We start from the raw sequence: 25,412 nt of genomic DNA on the forward strand, positions 1-25,412 counted from the left end.
ATCTGGATCCCCAGGTAGTGGAATTTGTTTTGGGCTCGTTTGATAAGTAGATTCTCCAGCACTGTCCCTCACCCATTTGGGTCATCAGGAATACCTCGCTTTTGCCCAAGTTGAGTTTGTAGCCCGAGAAGGCCCAGACTCTTCCAGGAGTTTCATGATTTCCTTCAAGCTGTTGTGCGGGTCCGATGTGTAGAGGAGCAGGTCATCCACATACAGTGAGACTGTGCTCTCTGCTCCCTCTTCGGATACCCTTCCAGCCTTTCGCGTCTCGCAGGGCTATCACCAGGTGTTTGATTGCCAAGGGACAGCGGGCATCCCTGCCTTGTGCCTCTGTGCAACTGCAAGTATTCAGAGCTGGTGGTGTTGGTCCGAATGCTTGCCTTGGGGGTGTTGTACAGACGTTTCACCCATGAGGTGAACCCCATCCCTAGTCCAACCCGTTCCAATGCCTCAATGAGGTACTTCCAGTCGACTCTGTCAAAGGCCTTTTCTGTGTCCAGGCAGACGATGACCTCAGGTGTTCTCTCCCCAGTGGGGTCAGTATCACATTCAGCAGCCATGACAAAGCCCGTCTGGTCCTCTGCGACCACTTCTGGTACACAGTTCTCTAGTCTCCTGGCCAGGACTTTCGCAAGTATTTTTGCATCTACGTGAAGCAGCAAAATGGGTCTATATGATCCGCATTCCATGGGGTCTTTGTCTTTCTTGGGTATCAGAGATATGGTGGCCTGTGTTAGCCTGGGAGGCAAAGTACCCCTCGCTAGCAAGTCTACGAACATCTCCTGTAGGTGTGGAGCCAGAGCTGGTGCGAATTTTTAATAAAAGTCCACCAGGAACCCATTGAGTCCCGCCGCCTTCCCTGCCTGCATGGAGTTGATGCTCTCCATGACCTCTCTCAGTCCTATTGGTGCTTCCAGCTCCCTCCACCTATCGTCCTCCATGACTAGCATGTCCACTCCTTCTCTCCATGTTCATAAAAGGTTCCTGTGTCTGCTGGAGTTGCTTTTTCCTCTCTCCCAGAAGCTCTACGGTCAGGGCCTCGGAGTATTTTCTGTCAACCTCCAGAATGGAGTCGATCAGTTGCTGCCTAGTCACCCTTTCTTCCCTATCTCTACGTGCCTCGTAGGCTATAATCTCTTCCCTAATCACTTCCTTCAGTGTCTCCCAGAACATGGAAGATGAGATTTCCCCATTCTGGTTGTTACTGATGTACTCATCTATGGTCTGTGATGTTTTCTGACGGAAGACCTTTTCGGCTAAGAGGACGTGTCCAACCTCCATGCAGGGCTTTGGGCTCGGCCCATCTCCAACCTCAATCTCACATCCATGTAATGGGCGGCAAGTTGCAGACGACTATCGCGGAGTATTCCGCTCTTACTATTTCTGAAGGCACCAACTTCCCCACTGCAAAGAAGTCGATACGGGCGCATAACCTGTGTGTTGGTGAAAAGGATGATAATTCCTTCTCACCAGAGCGGAGTCAACTGCCATAGGTCCACAGGCCCCATGTGCTCCATGAATGCTCCCAGATCCCGAGCCATGCCCATCCTTTTCCCTGATCTGGGGTTCGATCGGTCCGTCAGTGGGTCCTGTACAGAGTTGAAGTCGCCCCCCCATAATCAGTCAGTGTGTGTCAATGTCGGTGTTTTCTGCCATGGTCTTCTTTATGAAATCCATGTCATCCCAGTTCGGAGCGTTTGCCAGGACTATTGATGTCCCATCAGGGACACCGCTGACCATGACGTACTATCCCCTGGGTCTGTAACCGTCTTTGTTGCCATAAACACCATCATCTTGTTAATCAGGATAACTACCCCCTGAACCCTCGTCTGGTAACAGGAGTGGTAGGTGTCCCACCCAGTCCTTCTTTGCCCATAGTCGGTCCTTCTCCCTCAGCTGCTTCTCTTGGAAGAAAAGGGGTGGGATTCTCCGACCCAGCACCGGGTCGGAGAATTCCCCGCGGGGGGGGGGGGCGCGAATACCGCCCCGACGCCGGCTGCCGTATTCTCCGGTGCCATTTTTCAGGCGGAGGCGAGATTCACGTCACGCCGGTCGGGGGCCGATGGCAGCGCCCCCCCCGGCAATTCTCCGGGCCCTGATGGGCCGAGTGGCCATCCGTTTTTGGCCAGTCCCACCGGCGTGGGTTACGTATGGTCCCACAAGGCGGGACCTGGCAGGTAAGTCGGCAGGAGTGGTCCTCGCCGGCTGGAGTGGTGCCAACCCCTCCGTCATCCACCTAGCCCCTGAGACAGGTGAGAATTCCTCACCTTGTGGAGCCCATTGATGCCGGAATCGCTGGCACCGGTTTTCCCACCGGTGTGGGGACTTTGTCCCCGGAATGGAGAATCCCAGCCTATATCGGCTTTCAAACTTCTCAAATGGGCGAAGACTCTGGATCTCTTCACCAGACCATTAACTCCCCTAACTTCCAGGTGATAATCCTAGTGGGGGTTCTCTGTTTCCCCCCCCTCCCCCTTTTCCAGTGGGATGAACCATACTTACCTGGTGGACGCGCCCCTACACGCCGCGGTTTCCCTCTATTAGGGTCTGTCCAAAATGGCCACAGTCACTGTTCTCACCATGAGGCCAGGCCCCTGCACTCCGGGGTTTCCCTTTGTTTCGGGACCTTCCAAAGTGGTGGCTTGTTTCCTCAACCTGCACCTTCCCTGAAGCCAATCTGAAAACCAACCCTTTCTTTTCCTTGTATTTTTCTTATGTTCCCCTAATAATAATCTTTATTGTCACAAGTAGGCTTACATTAGCTCTGCAATGAGGTTACTGTGAAAAGCCCCCCGTCACCACATTCTGGCGCCTGTTCGGGTACACAGAGGGAGAATTCAGAAAATCGAATTCACCCAACAGCACGTCTTTTGGTACTTTTGGAAGGAAACATGAGCACCCGGAGGAAACCCACAGACACGCGGGAAGAATGTGCAGACTCCGCACAGACAGTGACCCAAGCCGGGAATCGAACCTGGGACCCTGGAGCTCTGACGCAACAGTGCTAACCACTGTGCTACCGTGCGTCCCCACTGCCCAACCCCCCCCCCCCCCCCCCCCCCCCCCGGGGGCTGATCCTATCCGTTTCTCATGCCCACTGGATATCTGTTCCCTCTGTCTTCTCTTCACCTTCTCCTGCATTCCTCTGCCCTCGCCTATCGCTTTGGTCTCACATTTCTGTCCAAAGCCACTCTGTCTCGCGCAAACATAGCAAGTCCATCATAGTTCTTTTTCCTCCTCTGCTACATCCTCAATGCTGCCTTGTCTGACCCTTGTCCAGGCTGTTCATCTGTACAAATCCGTCCGCCTCTGCCAGGTGTTGAAATAATGTTCCTCGTCTTGGAAGGTGACCCAGAGCCTGGCTGGGAACAGCATTCCAAATTTCACTCCTCTTTTGTACAGGGCTGATTTTGCCTGGTTCAACTCGGCACTGCGCTTTACCAAGTTTGCCCCAATGTCCTGATAGACCTGGATTCTGTGTCCTTCCAAGCTGCTCGCCTTTGTCTGCCTTGTCCACCGCTGGCGACGTTGGAGTGGTGGTCGTCCGTGACTCCGCGAGTGATGATCCTGTCCTTGTCGGAGCTAGCGAGGGCCAGGCCGGGGGAGGGTCGTCCTGTCCACTCGGCAGCGCGTCTAAAGGTGTCGGTGTGGTGGGGGGGGCGCCTACCGGGGTCAGTTGGAGTTGGGGGTGGCCGGGATCCGGCGGGTGCCAAGTCCCATAGGGAGACCGTGTACTGTCGGCCGTCGGGGTACACCACATAGGTGTACTGCGGGTTCGCGTGGGGCAGCTGGACCTTCTCGACCAACGGGTCCGACTTGTGCACCCGCACGTGTTTCCGGAGCAGGATGGGCCCAGGGGGTAGCCAGTCAGGTCAGGAGCGGGGTCCCTGAGGATGACTTGCTGGGAAAAACAAGAAGGCGTTCGTGAGGCATTTGATTAAAGTGACCGGATTGAGTGGAGGGCGTCTGGGAGGACCTCTTGCCAGCGGGAGACTGGGAGATAAATTTCTGGTCCGTATGGCCAGAAGGACGGTCTTCCAGACCGTACCGTTCTCCCTCTCGACCTGTCCGTTACCCCGGGGGTTGTAACTGGTCGTCCTGCTGGAGGCGATGCCCCTGCTGAGCAGGGATTGACGCAGCTCGTCACTCATAAATGAGGACCCCTGATCGCTATGGATGTATGCGGGGTAACTGAACAGGGAGAAAATGGTGTGAAGGGCTTTGATAATGGTGGTCGTGGTCATGTCGGGGCAGGGGATGGCGAAAGGGAAACGGGAGTACTCGTCAATCACGTTGAGGAAGTACGTGTTACGGTTGTTGGAGGGGAGGGGACCTTTGAAGTCCATGCTGAGACGTTAAAAGGGGCGTGAAGACTTTATCAGGTGCGCTTGTTCGGGGCGGTAGAAGTGAAGCTTGCACTCCGCGCAGATGTGGCATTCCCTGGTCACTGTCCTGACCTTCTCAACGGAGTAGGGCAGGTTGCGGGTCTTTATAAAGTGAAAGAAGCGGGTGACCCCCGGGTGGCAGAGGTCCGCGTGGAGGATCAGGAGTCGGTCCACTTGTGCATTAGCGCAGATGCCGCGGGACAGGGCATCGGGAGGCTCGTTTAGCTTCCCAGGATGATACAAGATGTCGTAGTTGGAGGTGGACAGTTCGATCCTCCACTGCAAGATCTTATCATTCTTTATCTGGCCGGTTGTCGAACATGAAAGCTACTGACCGTTGGTCTGTGAGGAGGGTGAACCTCCTGCCGGCCAGATAATGCCTCCAATGTCGCACAGCTTCAACTATGGCCTGTGGGAGGGGAGGGACTCATCGATAGCTCGCATCGTGGCCTTTGCAATATCTGCTTTGATGCGGCTAAAGGCCTGGCGGGCCTCCATCGACAGGAGGAACGTGGCTGATTGGATGAGGGGACGGGCTTTGTTGACGTAATTGGGGACCCACTGGGCGTAACATGAAAAGAAACCCAGACAGCACTTGAGGGCTTTGGGGGAGTGGGGAAGGGGGAGCTCCATCAGGGGGCGCATGCGTTCTGGGTCAAGGCCTATCACTCCATTACGCACTACGTAGCCGAGGGTGGCTAGACTGTCGGTGCTAAACACGCATTTGTCCTTGTTATAGGTCAGATTAAGGAGTTTTGCGGTTCGGAGGAATTTTCGGAGGTTGGTGTCGTGGTCCTGCTGATCGTGGCCGCAGATGGTGACATTATCGAGATACGGGAAGGTGGCCCGTAAACCGTATTGGTCGACCATTCGGTCCATCTCTCGTTGGAAGACCGAGACCCCGTTTGTGACACCGAAGGGAACCCTTAAAAAGTGGTAGAGCCACCCATCCGCTACGAACGCAGTGTACTTGCGGTATTCGCGCGGATGGGGAGCTGATGGTAGACGGACTTGAGGTCCACCGTGGAGAAGACCTTGTACTGCGTGATCCTGTTGACCAGGTCGGAGATACGTGGGGGAGGATACGCGTCCAGTTGTGTAAACCTGTTGGATGGTCTGACTGTAGTCTATGACCATCCTATTCTTCTCCCCGGTCTTTATCCACCAGCACTTGTGCTCACCAGGGGCTGTTGCTGGCCTCGATAACCCCTTCATTCAGAAGCCGCTGGACCTCAGACCTGATGAAGGTCCGGTCCTGGGCACTGTACCGTCTGCTCCTGGTGGCGATGGGTTTGCAATCCGGGGTGAGGTTTGCAAACAAGGACGGGGGATCAACCTTGAGGGACGCGAGGCTGCAGACAGTGAGGGGGGGGACATAGGGCTGCCGAATTTGAATGTTAGGCTCTGGTGGTTACACTGGAATTCTAACCCCAGGAGTGCTGCCACGCAGAGGTGAGGGTGAACGAATAGCTGGTAGTTTTTAAAACTCCCTCCCCTGGACCGTGAGGTCCGCTGTGCAGCAGCCCGTGATCTGTACCGAGTGAGAACCGGAGGCCAGAGCGATTTTTTGCTTAACCGGGTAGACAGGGAGAGCGCGGCGTCTTACCGTGGCGGGGTGGACGAAACTCTCTGTGCTCCTGGAGTCCAGCAGGCAGTTGTCTCGTGGCCGTTGAGCAGAATCTTCGTGGTCGCCGTGGAAAGGGTACGAGGCCGCGACTGTTCCAGTGTGACTGAGGCGAGTTGTGGCAGATACTCAGAGTCGTCATCAGGCAGGGAGTAGTCACCCGCAGGGTCCTCGGTGCAGATCCAAGAAGGCGGCGCCCGTTGGCCGCACATGGTGGGGGCGGTAGACAAAATGGCAGCACCAGTTCCCCGCACGTGGAGTCGGGGGTCCAAAATGGTGGCGCCCGGGGGTCGCACATGGCATCTGGGGCGTAAAATGGCGGCGCCCGGGGATCGCATGTGGCGGTGGTGGGGCGGGGGCAGCGAGGGCCGCGGGCCGCACAGGGCCCCTGGGGAGAGCAGGAGAGGAGTCCTGTGGTCACTGCTTGGGACCGCAGCAATCGCCTTAGCTTGGCAAACGGCCAGAAAGTGGCACTTCTTCCCGCAGCCCTTGCAGGTTGCGGAACAGGCCGGGCAGCGCTGACAGGGGTGCTTTGCCTGGCCGCAGAAATAGCAGCGGGGCCCCGCGGGTTTTTCAGGGTGCCCTGCGGCGCAGGCCTGGGGGGGTCCGAGTTCTGTGGGGGTGAGAGAGGCCGAGTTCCACACTGCCCGGGGGCCGCCGCGCGGTCGGGGGCGTATGAGCGAGCGTTACGATTCGCAACGTCTCAGGAGGAGGCGAGGGCCCGTGCCTCTGTGAGGCTTAAAGTCTCTCTCTCCAACAGTCTTTGGCAGATCTGCGAGGACTGCATACCTGCAACGAAGGCGTCTCGGATCAGACGTTCGGTATGCTCAGCGGCAGACACCTGTGGGCAGCCGTAGTTCCTCCCCAGCAGGAGGAGGGCACAGTAAAATTCATCCAGGGTCTCACCAGGTATCTGCTGCCTCGTGGCTAGTAAGTGCCGAGCATAGACCTGGTTCACCAGCGGTATGAAAAGTCCTTTGAGCAAGTCCATAGCCACGTCGAAGTCTGTCGTGTCCTCGATGAGCGTGTACACGGTGGTGCCGACGCACGAGTGGAGGATGTGCAGTTTCTGCTCCCTCGTCGGGACGTTTTCCACTGTGCGAAGGTAACTACTGAAGCAAGCCAGCCAACGCTTAAATGCGGCTGTTGCATTCGTTGCGTGAGGGCTGAGTCGAAGGCACTCCGGCTTGATGCGAAGCTCCATCCTTTAAAATCTTGCTAATTAAATTGATGCACAATCAATGGACATGAAACGTAGGTGAAGTCCGAAACGAAAGGCTTCAATTAGCAAGAAGTGAGCCCGGCAGCAGACGTACAGGAAAATGGCCTGGCTGCCGGGAACACGGGTTCTTATACCCCGCCTCATAGGCGGAGCTACCTTCCTCTTAGCCAATAGGGATAAGAGGCACACGATACCTGGGCCAATGGGCAGCGAGTTCTCTGCACCAATGGCAGCTCACACTCCCAGGTACCGTAATACCCCTCGTCATACTACCACAACCTGAATAAAAATATTTTAAAATAAAACTGTCATTTGTTGGATTACAGTCTGCCATTCATCTCCAATTATTGAGTTGGTCCGAAAAATAGTATTGCATACATTCTATATATTGAGCCTTATCATTGTTACTCACATCAAAGTCCTCCAGCTTTCCTATTGGAGGCATCTTGGCTGGTTGAGGTGAGGCCTCTTGCGGCCCAGACAAAGTGGTCTGGGCGTGGAACACATGGTGCCGATGACAACTCCCCTTCAGCCTCGTCGCCAGTGTAGAATGTGACAGCAAGAAACACTTATAGGCCAGATGGTAGGATACAAAGAAAGATTTAAGTTACACAACTAAACTCCCATGCCCAAAGGGTTCCATCAGTGAACTGCACCCAGGCTGGTGTTTTTATACCTTCCTTGTTAAGGGATAGCTCTGCCCCCAGTTACCAAGGGAATTCATACTCATTATGAGTTAATGGGAATCAGATAGTGCACATTCCCTTACTTCCCAGGGGGGTCACAACACTATGATTGTAGTTTGTGTCTCCGGTGTTTAAGTTGTAACACCCAAATACAGGTCAGCTTTGAGTGAAGTTCCCAGGTTCAGGGATGACACTTTCAAGTAGAAACTGAGTCCAAACCAAAGTCCAAGGAGATAGAGAGAGAAATTGGACCTATTAAAAATTGACCGGTGTGCAGGGAGACAGAGCTCACATAGTACTATGGTTTAAGGGTGAATATTAACAGCTTATTGGATTAATATTAGATCGGATATTGGGGCTAAAGCGCATTACTATCAGTGAGTTAGTATACTCCTGTTGATTATGAGGGGAAATTGAATAACTATTATTATTAATTGTCAGTGTGACTTCAGCAAGTCACCATTGGTAGAATCCCCTCTGAAACCCCTCCCCCACTGTTGGTTTCTTCTTGATTTGATTTAATGTCCCCTGCACCGAAGTACAGTGAAATGTATTATTCTACAGCCAAGGGATCGTACACAGTACGCACGTAGTGGACAAAAAAGAATAATCGACAGAGTACATTGACAAATGGTACATTGGCAAACAGTGATTGGTTACAGTGCGGAACAAGGGCCAAACAAAGCAAATACATAAGCAAGAGCAGCATAGGGCATCGTGAATACTGTTCTTACAGGGAACAGATCAGTCCGAGGGGGAGTCGTTGAGGAGTCTAGTAGCTGTGGGGAAGAATCTGTTCCTATGTCTGGATGTGCGGGTCTTCAGACTTATGTACCTTCTGCCTGATGGAAGGGTCTGGAAGAAGGCAATGCCTGGGTATGAGGACTCTCTGACAATGCTGTCTGCCTTCCTGAGGCAGCGGGAGGTGTAGACAGAATCAATGTGGGGGTGACAAGCTTGTGTGATGCGTTCGGCTGAGTTCACCACATTCTGCAGTTTCTTGTGATCTTGGGCCGAGCAGTTGCCATACCAAGCTGTGATGCAGCCGGATAGGATGCTCTCTTTCGCACATCTGTAGAGGTTTGTGAGAGTTGGTGCAGACATGCCAAATTTCTTTAGCTTCCGTAGGAAGTAGAGACGTTGCTGTGCTTTCTTGACTGTTGCATCAACGTGAGTGGACCAGGACAGACTGTTGGTGATGGTGACTCCCAGGAACTTAAAGCTATCGACCATCTTTACTTCGGAGCCATTGATGCAGACAGGGTGGGGGGGCTATCGTGCTACGCTCCCTGAAGTCAATGATCAGTTCCTTGGTCTTTTAGAGAGAGGTTGTTTTCGGTATCCAATGCAACCAAGTGCCACCCAACCATCTCTCTTCTGTAGTCTAATTCATAGTTGTTTGAGATAAGACCCACCACAGTCGTATCATCCGCAAACATACAGATTGAGTAGGAGTTAAATCTTGCCACATAGTCGTGTGTGTAAAGGGAGTACTGTAGAGGACTGAGCACACATCGTTGCGGGCCCCGGTGTTGAGGACTAATGCGGAGGAGGTGCTGTTGCCTGTCCTGACAGATTGCGGTCTGTTGGTGAGGAAGTCAATTATCCAGCTGCACAGGGAGGGGTCAAATCCAAGATTGCGGAATTTGGTTATAAGTCTCGTCGGGATAATAGTGTTGAAGGCGGAGCTGTAGGCTATGAACAGCAGCCTCACGTAGTAGATGTCGTTGTTGCCGAGGTGTTTGAGTGTTGATTGTAGGGCCAGGGAGATGGCATCTGCTGTGGATCGGTTGCAGCGATAGGCAAACTGCAATGGATCGAGACCGTCAGGTAGGCAGGCATTGATCCATCTCATGACTAGCTCAAAGCATTTCATTTTTATTTTTAAATTGAGAATAGCCAATTTTTTTTTTAAAGGGGCAATTCAGCGTGGCCAATCCACCCAACCAGCACACCTTTAGGTCGTGGGGGTGAAACCCACGCAGACGCGGGGAGAATGTGCAAACTCCATACGGATAGTGACCCAGAGCCGGGATTCAAATTTGGTCCTCAGGGCCATAATCCCAGTGATAACCACTGCGCCATATGCAGCCCTGCATTTCATGATAACAGATGTCAGGGCCGCCGGTAGTCGTTGAGGCAGGCTACCTTGTTCTTCTTTGGGACTGGTTCTTTTCACCGCCTTTGGTTTCCCTTCTTCTCTGCCCTCAGTTTTCCATCTCTATCCAAGCCCTTGTTTCCCCTCTCTCCTGTCCTCAGTTTCTCCTGTCCTGGGTTCCCCTCACCTTGATGTACCTCTTCATGTGCCCAGAAGGTGGCCTTCTGGTTCTTCCAACAGCTACTGGCCCAAAGCCTATTCCACCCTGTACACCAACACTTCCTCTGCGCATCTCAAGGTCAAGGCCCACTGTTGGGCAGAAAGTGTATGCTGTAGCTAAGCCGGTGTATGACTGAAATAAAGACCTTAGACCAGATGTGTTACTGTTTTTAGACTCCGTTGGAGCAGCATACAGGACCAAAGACAGAGAGGTCAGAATGAGAATGGGAGGGGAGTTGAAGTGATGAGTAATACATTCCTCTGTTTTTCTTTATTTCTCTGTATTACTGATGCATGCAAAGTCCCCATTGCTGAAAATTGCTTATTGTCACAAGTAGGCTTCAAATGAAGTTACTGTGAAAAGCCCCTAGTCACCACATTCCGGAGCCTGTTCGGGAGGCTGGTACGGAAATTGAACAGTGCTGCTGGCCTGTCTTGGTCTGCTTTCAAAGCCAGTGATTTAGCCCTGTGCTAAACCAGCCCCTGCTGACTGGAGTGTCTGGAGATAAGCAATCAGGAAGAGCGTGGAAATAACAGAGGACAAAAGAAATGACCAGGTAATGGAAGAGAGAGCCGACCGGAAGGAAAAAAGATCAGTCGACCTCAGGCCTCGCCATTCATCTGTGCCAGCTGCGGAAGAGACTGCCAATTACAAATTGTCCTCTCCAGTCACAACAGATGTCCAATCCAAGAGTGCTATACATCCCGGGCGCGATTCTCCGATGTCATGCCGGTTGGGAGAATTGCGGGCCGCGCCATTTTTTCCCGCGAGGCCGGTCCGACACGATCCCGCTATTCTCCCAACCAGCCAAATTTTTGTAATCGTGTTTCGCGCACAAAAACACGGCGAATCGCCCGATGCAGCCAAAAAGGCGATTCTGCGGCACCCCCGCTATTCTCTGGGTCGGATGGGCCGAAGTCCCGACATCGTGACATAAGGTCACGACGTTGACGTTCACACCTGCTATTTAAAGTCGCCAGCCAGTCATGCTGGCTGACGAGGTGTGAGGAGGTGAGCGGACCGTCCCGGAGTCTCCGCAAACTGCTGAAGGCATCCCCAAGAACGCAGCAGCCAGTGGGGGGGGGGGAGAGGGGGGAGGAGAGGGAGAAGTGGGAGGGGGGGGGGGGGAGAGGGAGAAGGGAGGGAGAGGGAGAAGTGAGGGGGAGAGAGAGGGAGAAGTGGGGGGGGGCAGAGAGCGAGTAGTAGGGGGGAGAGGGAATGAGTGGAGTGGAGTGGGTCGTCTACCCCCGGGTGCAACATGTCCGCCGCCCTACCATGGCAGGACGGTCATGAGGACATGGCCGCTGGTTGCCCTGTGGCTGATGGCCACAGCCCACTGACACACCGATGAGGAGGACGTGTTGTTAACTGCCCGTTGGACGCAGAAAGTGACCAGGGGTTAGGCTGGCCGCGTGTCAGCAGCGCGACCAGGCCACCAGGACACACATGTATCCCGTGGCAGGAGGCTGCCGAGGTGTCGAATAACCTCCGTCTAACATGTCGTTTCTCTGCGCCCCACCACCCTTCTGTAGGTGAGCAAATGTATTCAAACCAAATGGCTATGTTCAGCGCAGTGGTTGGGGCCGCTGCACTGCAGTTGGAGATCGAGCAGCGTCCACAGCCACAACCCGCAGTGGATGCAGGGCCAGCTGCAGGAGCAGAGGGAATGGCCGCGGAGTGGCCCGTCATCGAGCAGCATGGGGGAGAGTAGGAGGAGGAGGCATTGATGGTGGAGCCTAGGCGCCAGAGGCGACGACCGAGGCTTAGGGTGTACCGTGCCCGGATCTCTTTCGAGACAATGCCGGACATCACCTGCAAGAGGAGACTCCGGTTGAGCAGAGAAACGGTGACACATATCTGTCACCTCGTGGCGCACCTCGCCCCACGTGGGACGCGAGGAGGACACATGATCCCGGTTGCCGTCAAGGTGACGGTGGTACTTAACTTTTATGCAACCAGTTCCTTCCAGTCTCCGAGCAGGGACAGGTGCATCCGGGATGTGACCGACGCCCTCTATGCCATCGCCGACCGCTACATCACCTTTCCCGAGGGCCGAGCAAGTCAAGACGCACAAGCTCGTGGTTTTGCCAATGTGGCCGGGATACCGATGGTCCAGGGGGTCATTGATTGTGTTCACGTCCCCATGCGCCCGCCTGCAGGCAACAGGGAAGTGTTCACAAACAGGAGGGGGACATACTCCATGAATATCCAGGTGGTATGCGACCCCCACATGAAGATCATGCACATGTGCGCAAGGTTCCCTGGAAGTGTGCATGATGCGTACATTCTTGCGCAGTCATTCATCCCTGCTCTGTTTGAGGGACGGCCCCCCCGGCTGACGGGCTGGTTGCTGGGCGACAGGGGTTATCCACTGAGGTCTTGGCTGATGACGCCTATACGGAGGCCTCAGACCTACGCGGAGACCCTTTACAATGAGGCCCATGCAGCAACCAGGGGTGTGGTGGAATGCTGCTTCGGTATGCTGAAAATGCGACTCAGGTGCCTGGACCGCTCCGGAGGGTCCCTGCAGTACCAGCCCGACAGGGTCGCTCGCATTGTAGTGGTCTGCTGGGCGCTGCACAACATCGCGATGCAGAGGAGAGATGCCCTGGTGGAGGAGTTGGACGGAGAAGCCACTGGCAGTGGTGCCAACACGGATACGGAGGAGGAGGAGTAGAGGGAGAAGGAGGTGGAGGAGGAGATTGGTGGAGTGTCGGGCGCCGCACACAGACATGACCCAGGTGCTGGTAATGTCCAGGAGGCTGCATGACAGCACCGGCGAGGACGGCGGGCACGCGACACCTTGGTGGCAGCAAAATTCTCGCGCCGCGTGTGACTACCGCCGCTGAACACCACCACCTGCATCGCCAGTCGTGCAGACGGTCTGGACACAACTCCCACGCGCCCCCCCCCCCCCCCCCTCCCCCGCTCTGCGTACACTGCTCTAGTTCTAAATCACCCTTACCACTGCGGCCAGACGGTACGGTACGACACTGATGGCTGTGTCAGCGGGTGTGATCAGTGCCATGTTGAATGATGACAGCCCGATCTGCGATGATCTGTGAGCTCAGAATCGTTAGACAAAGTCTGACTCATGGCAATAGCTGAACTAACCATCTCGGTGGTCGCTGAGTTCGTCAGGAACACTCCATCACGTGCCCGCGTGGGGTAGCTGTGGGAGGGGGTGGGGGGGGAAGGGACTGCACACCCGGTACCGAATTTCACCCCTCGTCAACCCCAGCGACACTCGGTCACCATCACGATCCCTGTGTCAACGGAAAAATCACACTTACAAGTTAGGTGCAACAGTGAGTTTAATGGTGAATATTATGTACAGATGCCCTAGCCCCTACAACTAAACTGTGCCCTTCACCCGTGCCAACTTACTCTGTGCCCCTCTTCATTGCCTTACGGACTCTATCACTACGTCTAAGTGATTCCCCAGATGATACAGCAGGAGTGGAGGCGGACTGCTGAGAATCACCCCCTGCGACATGTCTCTCCGTCGGCACTCGTTTCCTGGGGCGACCCGGCCTTGATGGGCCAGGCTGCTCCGCAGGCGTTTCGGATGACGTGGTGCCACCCTGCTCTGCCCACTGCCAACCTGATGCACCAGGGATGGGACGGGGGGAGGCCGAGCGTTCAGGGACATCCCGTGATAGAGTTAATGGGAGGGGCCCCAGAACCTCCTCCTACCTCGGGGAGCCCGGTGCTCACTGTGGGACGGAGTTGCGAGTGGGGAGGTGCCCCATCGCCCCACCGACACCTGGCGCTGCCAGTCCTGGAGGCCTGCAACCGTATCGACCAGGGTCCGAAGGTTCGCTGAGATGGAGTCCAGGGAGCGAGACATTCCCGCCAAGGACTGTGCGACCTCAACCTGTGAGTGCGCGACGCCATCCAGCACGTGCGTCAGGCGGTTGATGCTCTCCGCGACTGACTGCTGGGTCTGTGCCATGGCCTGCTGGGACTGGGCCATGTCCTGGTGAGACTCGGCCAGGGCCCGTAGCGCACCGGCAATGTCGTGTTGGCTCTGGCGCATTGCTGCCTGTGAGAGGGCAACCTTGTCCAGGGCCGAGGATGACGCGTGCACATTAAGCCCAATGCCTTGCAGAACCTGGCCCATGGCCGAAACCGTTTCACACATTGCCTCGACCGCGGACGCCACCCATGCGGTGTCGGCCTGGGTGGCTGCCATGAGCGGCACCACTCCCTGCTCCTGGACACAGTTTGACTCCTCTAACTGCATCTGCAGCTGCTGGAAGACAGCCCTTATCCCGTCATTGTGTCCCTGGGTTTCAAAATGCATCAGCTGTCCACGTGGGTCGAGTAAATCCAGGAACCCGGGAAATGTCTGAGAGCCAGTTGAATGCTGGGCCTGGGCTGCCCTCTGATCGTCCAGCCCCTCGGCTGCTCCGACCTCCACCTGCTGTACCGGCTCAGCTGTGTGGTGCACACCAGACCGTGACCCAGGAGCCTCATCACTTAATTGCCCAACCGAGGTGAGTGTCTCTGGGATGGTGGATGGTGTGGGAGACAGCAGTGCCGCAAGCTCTAGGTCCTCGTCCGTCAGAAAACCAGCAGAGTCCTCATCCCAGACATATTCGAGCGCAGGCTGCACGCAGCCCAAGTCTGGTTCTCCCTCACGTGACTCTGTTGAGTGTGTCCTGCCCGGGGGTCCGGGATTGGGAGGATGGCACTCCTGGCTGACCTCCTGCCACCCTCTGGCGTGCGGCCCTGGGTGCGGTGGTCGTGGCAAATGGGCGCCTGTGTGTGGCAGCAGACGGCCCTGGACGTTCATCACCACGCCCTAGGGAACAGAATAATACGGGGTTAGTTAGACACGCTCGGCTGGGCGTAGGATGGTCCAGTGGGTAGAGGATGGAGGGTCCAGTGGGTAGAGTGTGAGGGGACAGAGTATGGGGGGGCCCAGTGGGTAGAGTGTGAGGGGACAGAGGATGGGGGGGGTCCAGTGGGTGGAGTGTGAGGGGACAGAGGATGGGGGGTCCAGTGAGTAGAATGTGAGGATACAGAGGATGGGGGGTCCAGTGGGTAGAGTGTGAGGGGACAGAGGATGGGGGGGTCCAGTGGGTAGAATGTGAGGGGACAGAGGATGGGCTGGGGGGGGGGAGGTTGTCATGCAGGGTTGTCTCACTTGGTTCTGCACCTCCAACCTCGCATTGCGCGACCTCCCGGGTGGCAGATCACCCAGCAAGGTCCAGTGCCCTCTCATCAAAGACTGTCAGGGGGTGCATGATGGGTCCTGTTCCGCTCCTGGTTGTTGTGAGCAGTCTTGTCCTGTTGGATAGATCATGGATAGATCATGACAATTCGGCAGGGAACATCAGGGCGTTCAGATATTGGCACAGGTTGGGGGGACAGTTGCAGCTACACCATGGCATCTCTCCAGGGGGTCGCAGCGCTCATGTGGGTCTGTGATAACTTTGTTAACCACCCTCCACTCACTCTGGCCCCCCCCCTCCCCCTCCCCCTCGTGCCCGGGAGGGAGGTGGGTGAAGAGGGACATTGGGGGGGGGGGGGGGGATTTTTGTGACCCGGGGGCACCCTCTTGGCACTTACCCTGGCAGCCCTGGTGAGGTCATGGAGCTTCTTCCGGCACTGCTCCCCAGACCGAGGGGTCTTCCCCACAGCACTCACTGCCGTGCCCACCTCACCCCAGGCCCGTTGCACAACGCTGGCAGGGTGGCGATGCCCTCTTCTAGGGCAGATGATGCCCCTCTGTTGCTCCACCTCATCGAGGAGGGTCTCGAGGTCAGTCTCCCCGAACCTCGGGGCAGCCCTCCGTGGCTCCGTCATTGTCAGGCCCTCACTTATTTTGGTCGCTCGCGCCCTTTTACGACACGGAGCGGCGTCTCTCGGGCGCCATTCTGGGGTCGCGGGCTTTTGCCGTCATTCCCCACGTGTTTCCCACGGCCCCGCTCCTAGCCCATTTCCGGGGCCAGAATCGTTCGGGAAACGGGCCGTGTAGAGCCGTCGTGAAACTCGGCCGAGTTCACGACGGCCTTCCCGATGCCGCGCGGGAGCAGAGAATTCCGCCCACCAGGCGCAATCCATTGACACCCAAGATGGACGGATACCATCATTTTATGTCTTCTTATTTCAAGTAGTTTACGGTTACTTTAACTCCCTGTCCATGATTAGTGTATCCGTTTGTACTTTAGTTCTCGCCCCTTGACCCTTTATCTCTATTTTTCCAATGTACTAAAATGTCTGTTAATTCTTCATCCATCAGGTATGAAGAAGTCTGAATTGCCTGCAATATTGACAGAGATTGGCCTATTGTGTATTCGCAACAATTTCTGTTTCTTTTCCTTTCCAATGTCATTCATCCTCAGAGATATGGGAAAAGAGCAGGAGAGTGGGAGTAATTGGACAGCTCTTTCAAAGAGCCAGCAGAGGCACATTGGGCTGAATGGCTTCCCTGGGTGTATATTTCTATGGGTCTGATTTTCAAATCGGGGTTGGGAACCCAACACCCAGATCATTCCTGGGTCCTAATCCTACACCGCATCAGCATCACTCACGTGACACAAATTAATGCCCTAATTGGGCCGGAGGTGAGCTCAGTGCCCAATTAGTGGTCCCAAGCTCTGCCAAGAGGTGGAAGGTGTCTGTTGGAGCAGGAACATCAATGGCAGTTACCAGCCATGACAACTCCCTTGCACAAGATAGCAGGAATTCAGAGAGTCAGAAACATAAATGCTCGGATAATGGGTCAGAGGGTCAAGCAAACATTACTGCAGACCTTTTGGCAGCATTCAAATGTTTTATGATGTCAAGAAACACTTTGCTGCTCCCTGCATTGAACCTGATAAAGGTGCATTAACATAAAGCTGACTGTTCAGGTTTGGCCTCCTGGCTCTCTCTGGTTCATTAACCAGCTTCTCAAGGAGTTTAATGGCCCATTAATTGGAGGCAAATAGGTTCCTTTTGCTCTCTCCTGCTCTCCCTTTGAAAGTTGCACTGTGTTCTGACAGGTCAGGGCACATTGATGCTCTCCAGGAACTTAATTTTCAATGCGTGCCAACCCACCTGCTTGCACCCTCCGTCAATTGAAAATTTTGCTCTGTGATTCTATTGTATTGCGACTGCAGATAGTTTTCCTGGTGCAATGGTTTTTAAAGATGTGTGGCTCATATTTGTTGCCCAAGATCAAACTTAGCAGTAAGATGAAACATATTTTGGACCAGTGCAATAAACAAGCATTCAGTCACTTCATGGACTATTTAAGTAGGGAGGGATTGGACACCTCATCTGATAAATCTCCACATACTTTTGTTACAGTCTCTGGGAGCTTTAATACCCTCTGGGTTGCGATTTCAGAACACAAGGGAGGAATAATAATAATAATCTTAATTATTGTCACACGTAGGCTTACATCAACACTGCAATAAAGTTCAGGAAACCTGGAAGTCCAGGGGCGGGATTCTCTGACCCCGAGGCTAAGTGTTGACGCCGTTGTAAATGTTGTGGCGTTTCTCGATGGCATCAACATGCCCTCAGAAGCAGCGATTCTGACCCCTACAGGGGGCCAGCACGGCACTGGAGCGACCCACGCTACTCCAGCTGCCGATCCTGGCATCAGATAGGCGCCACGAGTCATGCGAAGTGGGACCAGCGCGATTGCGCGCATGCGTGGTCGTTCCCTTCTCCACGCCGGCCCCGACGCAACATGGCATAAGGCTACAGGGCCGGCAAGGAACAAAAGAGGCCACCAGCCCGAGAAGCCAGCCCGCCGATCGGTAGGGCCCAATCGCGGGCCAGACTACAGCGGAGGCCCCCCTAGGATCAGACGCCACCCCCCTCAGCCCCCCCCCAACCAGGCTGCCCCCAGATGGATGCACGGCGAGGTCCCGCCAGGTAAGACCATACGTGGATGGTGCCGGCAGAACTCGGATTTGTTTTACGGTCACTCAGCCCACCCCGAGCGGAGAATCGCCAGTGGGGGGGGGGGGGGGGGGGGGAGTAGAGCGGCCCCCAAACAGCGCCGCGCCGACCGCGGCGGCGTCAATGGTGCTGATTCTCCGCTCTCCGGAGAATGGGCGGCCCCTGGGTTTCCACAAAAATAGTGAATATAGGTGCTTTATCGTTAACTAAATGCCTGCCTAGAAGCCATTCTAATTGAGAGGCTTGGCTCTTTGCTGGGCCCTTAGGTTCTCCAGAAGAGGCCACAGCTGGGATCAGGTAAATTATCGTGGTTATGAGGTAGAGAAAATAGAGGCTTGGGAGGATCATGGTTGGGGATGTCAGGGATGATTGCGGGAAGAGGGGAAGCTTGAAGATCTGAAGGGCCTGAGCCTAGGTCAGAGATCAGTTGGCGGGGTATCAGAGATCGAGGGGGTGGAAATTGTGGGGGTGTCATGGAGGTATCAGGGTTGGAGATCAGGGGCAGCATGATGGCGCAGTGGTTAGCACTGCTGCCTCACGGCACCGAGGTCCCAGCTTTGATCCCGGTTCTGGGTCACTGTCCGTGTAGAGTTTGCGCATTCTCCCCGTGTTTGCGTGGGTTTCACCCCCACAACCCAAAGATGTGCAGGGTAGGTGGATTGGCCACGCTAAATTGCCCCTTAATTGGAAAAATGAATCGGGTACTCTAAATTTAAAGAAAAAAAAGGTTTGGAGATCAGGAAATATGTTGGGGGGGCTTTGGGGGGGGGGGGGGGGGAGGAAGAGTCTATAGATTTCCTACAGTGAAGGAGGCCATTCAGCCCATTGAATCTGCACCACCCCTCTAAAAGAGCACCCTACCCAGGCCCACTCACTGCCCTTTCCTTGTAACCCCACCTGACCTGCACATTTTTGGAGATTTGTCTTTTATTGTGGGATGTGGACATCGTTGTCTGGGCCAGCATTTATTTCCCATCCCTAATTGCCCTTGAACTGAGGGCATTTAAGAGTCAACCACAATTGCACAAGAAACCAGGAATCAGCGATGCATGTTTGGGCCATCATGGGGCAATTGGTGATTGTGGGGTAATGGGGGACGATCTTGGAGCTGCATGTCTATTTACGGTTAAGCTTTCATGACCAGAAGAAAGCACTCCTGTTCCTCTTTGCCCACAAGCACAACCTCATGGATTCAACCCTTCTCACCTCTTTTCACCTGCCAAGGTATGAGAAGTTTAGCCAATATGAATTTAAAATAGAAATCCTTTGACAATGAAGGCAGATAGCCAGCTTAAAAGACTCCAATGATTGACACACAAACTGAGAGCCGATTAGTTGCTTGCCCCTGGTCCTGACTCTATTAAAACTGGAAGTGTGTGGTGCAAGGCTGGTTGGGTTCTTGTTTCATAATTTTAACCTTTTAACTCCCCACTTAGGCTGGCACGGTGGCACAGTGGGTAGCACTGCTGCCTATGGCGCTGAGGACCCAGGTTCAATCCCTGCCCCGGGTCTCTGTCCATCTGGAGTTTGCACATCCTCTCCGTGTCTGTATGGGTTTCACCCCCACAACCCCAAAATGTGCAGGTTAGGTGGATTCGCCACGCTAAATTGCCCCTTAATTGGAAAAAAATAATTGGGTGCTCTAAATTTATTTTTTTTAAACTCCCCAGTACTCAAAGTCCCCCTCCTGTTCTAGGGGGTTAAATTCCCGTACCAGCCTCCCCGGACAGGCGCCGGAATGTGGCAACTAGGGGTTTTTCACAGTAACTTCATTGAAGCCTACTCGTGACAATAAGCGATTTTCATTTTCATTTTTCAATTGATTCCCTATGTTACACATCTGCCATTGCTGAGAAAGGTCGTGTAAAATTGCATGGTTTGTTGTTCCCGAAGCAAGCGCATGCAGACAAAGTTCAGTAACCTACTATGATCACTCTGCACCTTTGTAGATATATTGCTGCCTTTCAAATGGACTCTAAAGGTTTGTAATGCTTGGTGCTCAAGTATGGCCAAAGAGGGGCAGCACGGTGGCACAGTGGTTAGCATTGCTGCCTACGGCGCTGAGGACCTGGGTTCGAATCCCGGCCCTGGGTCACTGTCCGTGTGGAGTTTGCACGTTCTCCCCGTGTCTGCGTGGGTTTCACCCCCACAACCCAAAGATGTGCAGGATAGGTGGATTGGCCATGCTAAATTGCCCCTTAATTGGAAAAAATAATTGGCTACTCTAAATTTTAAAAAAAAAAGTATGGCCAAAGGGACTATTGTATGGGTGATTAACATGAAATCCATTGAGAGAGAAATGAGCACCAGCTTTGGGTTAGGGTTAGGAATAAGGTCCAAACTTCAAAGTGCATGGTGAAGGCATATACTAAAGTTTAACAAAGAATTTAGTGACAATCGACAGTGTTATTTTGATGCCTGTACCCCAAATAAGAGAAGACATTGCATCTCATGTAGGGTGGCACAGTGGCACAGTGGATGCTACTGCTGCCTCACTGTGCCAGGCACCCGGCTTCAATTCCGGCCTTGGGTGACTGTGTGGAGTTTGCGCGTTCTCTTTGTGTCTGCATGGGTTTCCTCCCGGTGCTCCGGTTTCCTCCCACTGTCCAAAGTATGTGCAGGTTAGGTGGGGTTGCGTGTATTGCGTGGGGGGGATAGGCCTAGGTAGAGTGTTCTCTCAGAGGGTCCGTGCAGACTTGATGGGCTAAACGATCTCCTTAGGCACTGTAGGAATTCAATGAATCTCCAAGGTCCCCGGGGGGGGGGGGGGGGGGGGGAGGTGGAAACACAGAGTTACTAAACATGACAGTGCATGATTGAAATTGACTGAGAAAACACACAAGTTCCCAAGACTTCCTAATGAGATTGCTCCAAGCCAGCTCAGAACCTCGGATTATCAAAAATAGCCAAGAAGACCAACCACTTGGCAGCTGGACTGTCTGGATGAACCAGGAAAGAATCATGTATCAACGTTGAGGAGCAAACAGTTTCTCACATGGTCCTCTGGACACTTTGGAATTCTGACCTTTACCTATTTCTGTTAGTGATCTATGAGCAGGTAGAAAAATGTGCTGTCACGCGCATAAAAATCTGGAAATCATCGTTGACTCTAAAGGAATTTGATGTGAAGACACGCTGGAGTCAATGCACTCCTTTTTGATCCACCATTTCAGATCATGATTGTTTTAATGCAGAACGTCGGGAAGGCGGTGTCATTCTGGCCCAAGATTCAAAAGTTACGAAAAACAAACATGGGCAAACTTTTCTGCGGGGTAAATGGTGGCTTTCACTAAAGCACTGTCATTTTAACGACGGAATCTTAATTGTTTTTTCTCATTGAGGCACTCACTGCCTGAGAGCACTGCCCAAATGCAAATGTGAAATCAGAATAAATTAATAGTGTCAGTCGAAGCTGCCAACAAGCAGAAGGTTTTTTGCGTTGCAACATGTCTTTCGTTATCAACGTCCTTAATATATTTCCTTTATGACACTGCAGCTACTACTGCAGCTCGCTCTCAGCAACGATCATGTTTTAAGACGAGCAATTAACTCTAAAGCTCTTCTGATTAGTGTCTTTCTGAATTATTCATTTTCAGGATGTGGTACTCACCGAGGTCAGGTTGTCAGAATGGAACTCTTTGCTGCGGCGGGAAGGGGGCGGACATCGAGAGAAGTGAAGGTGCTTCCTGGAGGCTGACAGCTGCTGTGGAGCTGCCTGAGGGAGCAGCAGTCCCGTAAAAAAAATGAAATTAGCTCAATAAAATTCTGCAAACGGTGTCAATACTGTAAATTCAAGCGCCTGCCACAAAACCTCCTCCTTCAAACATCCTCCTTTATTTTATTAAACCCCAGACATTGTATCGTTTGTGACAAAAATGTGGAGGCCGCCGCCTGGATGATTGGCCCGTCTACAGGGTAGCAGGGGCAGCAGGGTAGCATGGTGGTTAGCATAAATGCTTCACAGCTCCAGGGTCCCAGGTTCGATTCCCGGCTGGGTCACTGTCTGTGTGGAGTCTGCACGTCCTCCCCCTGTGTGCGTGGGTTTCCTTCGGGTGCTCCGGTTTCCTCCCACAGTCCAAAGATGTGCGGATTAGGTGGATTGGCCATGCTAAATTGACCGTAGTGTCCTAATAAAAGTAAGGTTAAGGGGGGGGGTTGTTGGGTTACGGGTATAGGGTGGATACGTGGGTTTGTGTAGGGTGATCATGGCTCGGCACAACATTGAGGGCTGAAGGGCCTGTTCTGTGCTGTACTGTTCTATGTTCTATACCCGCTGTAAAAGTGAACAGCTCACTGACAATTGGCTGGTGAATGGGTCAGTTGTCCCCTTAACTGTTGGCAGGCACGCTTACGGTTCGCCCTTCGGCTGGAGCGTTGCCCCGTGGGTGCGATCCCACGTGATTCCGGGTTAGGAATCATTCAACCTAAAATTCTTGCCTCTGTGCCCACACACAAAGAGTCATCGGAGTCGAAACGTTAGCTCTTTTCTCTCCCTACAGATGCTGCCAGACTTGCTGAGATTTTCCAGCATTTTCCCTTTCATGTGCCCACACACATCTGGGCTTCTGAGATCCTGCAAATGTTTTTATCACTTCGTTTGCACAAGGCAAGGTATCTTTTTTTATACTCTGCTCGATCTCTGCCAAAGTTCACTTTTTTACGATTTGGTCAGTGAAGGTCCAAGCCACAATTCCACTCCTGAGCTGCTTTTACTGTTAGTATCCTGGAGAAGGACCCAAATATTTTCAATCTGTAAAACTGTGAGGAAATGTCACTGCGCCACAGGAGTGATAATACCGAACAATAGGTATCTGATGTTAAAGCAAACGTTAATTTAAACACAGAATTAACCACATTAACAACAAAGAAATAGCTTTCCAGGGAACTTATTAAATCAAAGAAGGAACTCTAACGTACTTCCTAAATCTGCCACTAATTATTCCAATTATGCAAATCAATATCGTGCAAATACTGCTTTTAAATAATGTTAACAATGAGGTTTTACTTCATTTTCTCTGTGCAGATTCCTGGAGAGAACCTGTCAGGAGCAAACTGAAGACACGTCTTGTCAGACCAAAGTCCTGTGGCAAACTGAAACTACAGACAAACCTGGCTCCTTCTGTTATTTACTTCATCCTTACCCACAGCATAAGGCATTCTATCTCCTCCCACTAAGATGTCCCATGGCCTGTTTAGCCAAGACCAAACATAAATGATTTTACACCCGAGGCACTGAAACAATCTTCCATTAGCCAGCCATCTGTAAACATGTAAACGATTAAAACCAATTATTATCTCACTTTTACAATCCCTTAATCACAGCTTTAGCAGACATACTGTCCATGTATCTTACACAGGTTTTTTAAAAGCATTACTGCAAAAAATATAAAAAGTTCTTACATTCATCACACCTTCCCCTTAAAAAAATGAACCAGCAATATGAAAAGTTGGTCTCATTTTCCAAAGCCTTTTCAACTATAAATATGACTCACTACTAGACACTGTCATTACACTATTAGATATATAACTCCATATTTCAGTCATGATAAAGCTTTTGCTTTCTCTTCCTGCTACATGTATAATTTTCAAGTTAAATTAGCACAGGGCTAAATTGCTGGCTTTGAAAGCAGACCAAGGCAGGCCAGCAGCACGGTTCAATTCCCATACCAGCCTCCCTGAACAGGTGCCAGAATGTGGTGACTAGGGGCTTTTTACAGTAACTTCATTTGAAGCCTACCTGTGAAAATAAGCGATTTTCATCTCATTTCATTTCAAATGTTTGTAGCAATAAAGTTGATCAAAAAGTCACGCATTGCAATATTTAAACTTCTCTAGAAACTTCAATGGATTACGGTATGTACAAACAATTATTAGCAACATCAACGCCAAAATGTTGCAACGCCAATATCAAACTCAACATTTCCTTTTCGTTGGGCGAATACGTCTTTTGGTGAACATTCAATTTCCTGGAAAAATAACCACCAGATCTTTCTATTCCTTTGTCACCTCTTTGAAATATTTCATCACCAACACCCACCTCACTCACATCAATGACCATCTTAAATTGCTCATCATAATTCGGTGTCACCAAAACAAAGTGCTTCACAGCCAAGTGAATGTTTTGAGTCCATATGGTTCTTCTTCAGAGATGAAGAGAGGTAAAAATGTGATGAAAAGAGAGGTTGGAACAGGTGAAGCAAAATAGAAAGTCAGGGATTGATGCTAGTTCAGGAGAGATTTGTAATGTAATGGACACAAGACAAGGGAGTATTATTGCTAATATTAAAGACTGAGGGCGCGATTCTCCGCTCCCGCGCGGCATCAGGAAGGCCGTCGTGAACTCAGCCGAGTTTCACGACGGCTCCCCACGGCCCCGTTCCCGAGAGATTCAGGCCCCGGAAATGGGCTAGGAGCGGGGCCGCGGGAACCACGTGGGGGATGACGCCAGAAGCCAGCGACGCCAGAATGCCACCGCACCGCGTCATAAAAAGGCGCGAGCGACGAAAACAAGTGAGGGGGAGAAGGTGACGGAGCCACAGAGGTCCGCCCCGAGGTTCGGTGAGACTGACCTCGAGACCCTCCTCGATGAGGTGGAGCAACGGAGGGACATTATCTGCCCTAGAAAAGGGCATCACCACCCTGCCAGCATTGTGCGACGGGCCTGGCATGAGGTGGGTACGGCAGTGAGTGCTGTGGGGCAGACCCCTCGGTCTGGGGAGCAGTGCTGGAAGAAGCTCCACGACCTCACCAGGGCTGCCAGGGTAAGTGCCAAGAGGGTGCCCCCGGGTCACAAAAATCCCCCCCCCCCCCCCCCCCAATGTCCCTCATCACCCACCTCCCTCCCGGGCACGAGGGGGAGGGGAGGGGGGGGCGAGAGTGAGTGGAGGGTGGTTAACCAAGTTGTCACAGACCCACATGAGCGCTGCGACCCCCTGGAGAGATGCCATGGTTTAGCTGCAACTTTCCCCCCAACCTGTGCCAGTATCTGAACTCCCTGATGATACCTGCCGAATTGTGGTGATCTATCTATGCCCCCCCCCCCCCCAAACAGGACAAGACTGCTCACACTCAACCGGGAGCACAACAGGACCGGAGGGGGTTGACCCATTGTGCACCCCCTGACCGCGTTTGAGCAGAGGGCACTGGACCTTGCTGGGGGAACTGCCACCCGGGAGGTCGCACAATGCAAGGTTGGAGGTGCAGAACCAAGTGAGACAACCCTGCATGACAACCCCCTCCCCCCCAGCCCCTCCTCTCTCCCCTCACACTCAG

This window comes from Scyliorhinus canicula, chromosome 9, assembly GCF_902713615.1.
Source record: "Scyliorhinus canicula chromosome 9, sScyCan1.1, whole genome shotgun sequence".
Lineage (NCBI taxonomy): Eukaryota > Metazoa > Chordata > Chondrichthyes > Carcharhiniformes > Scyliorhinidae > Scyliorhinus > Scyliorhinus canicula.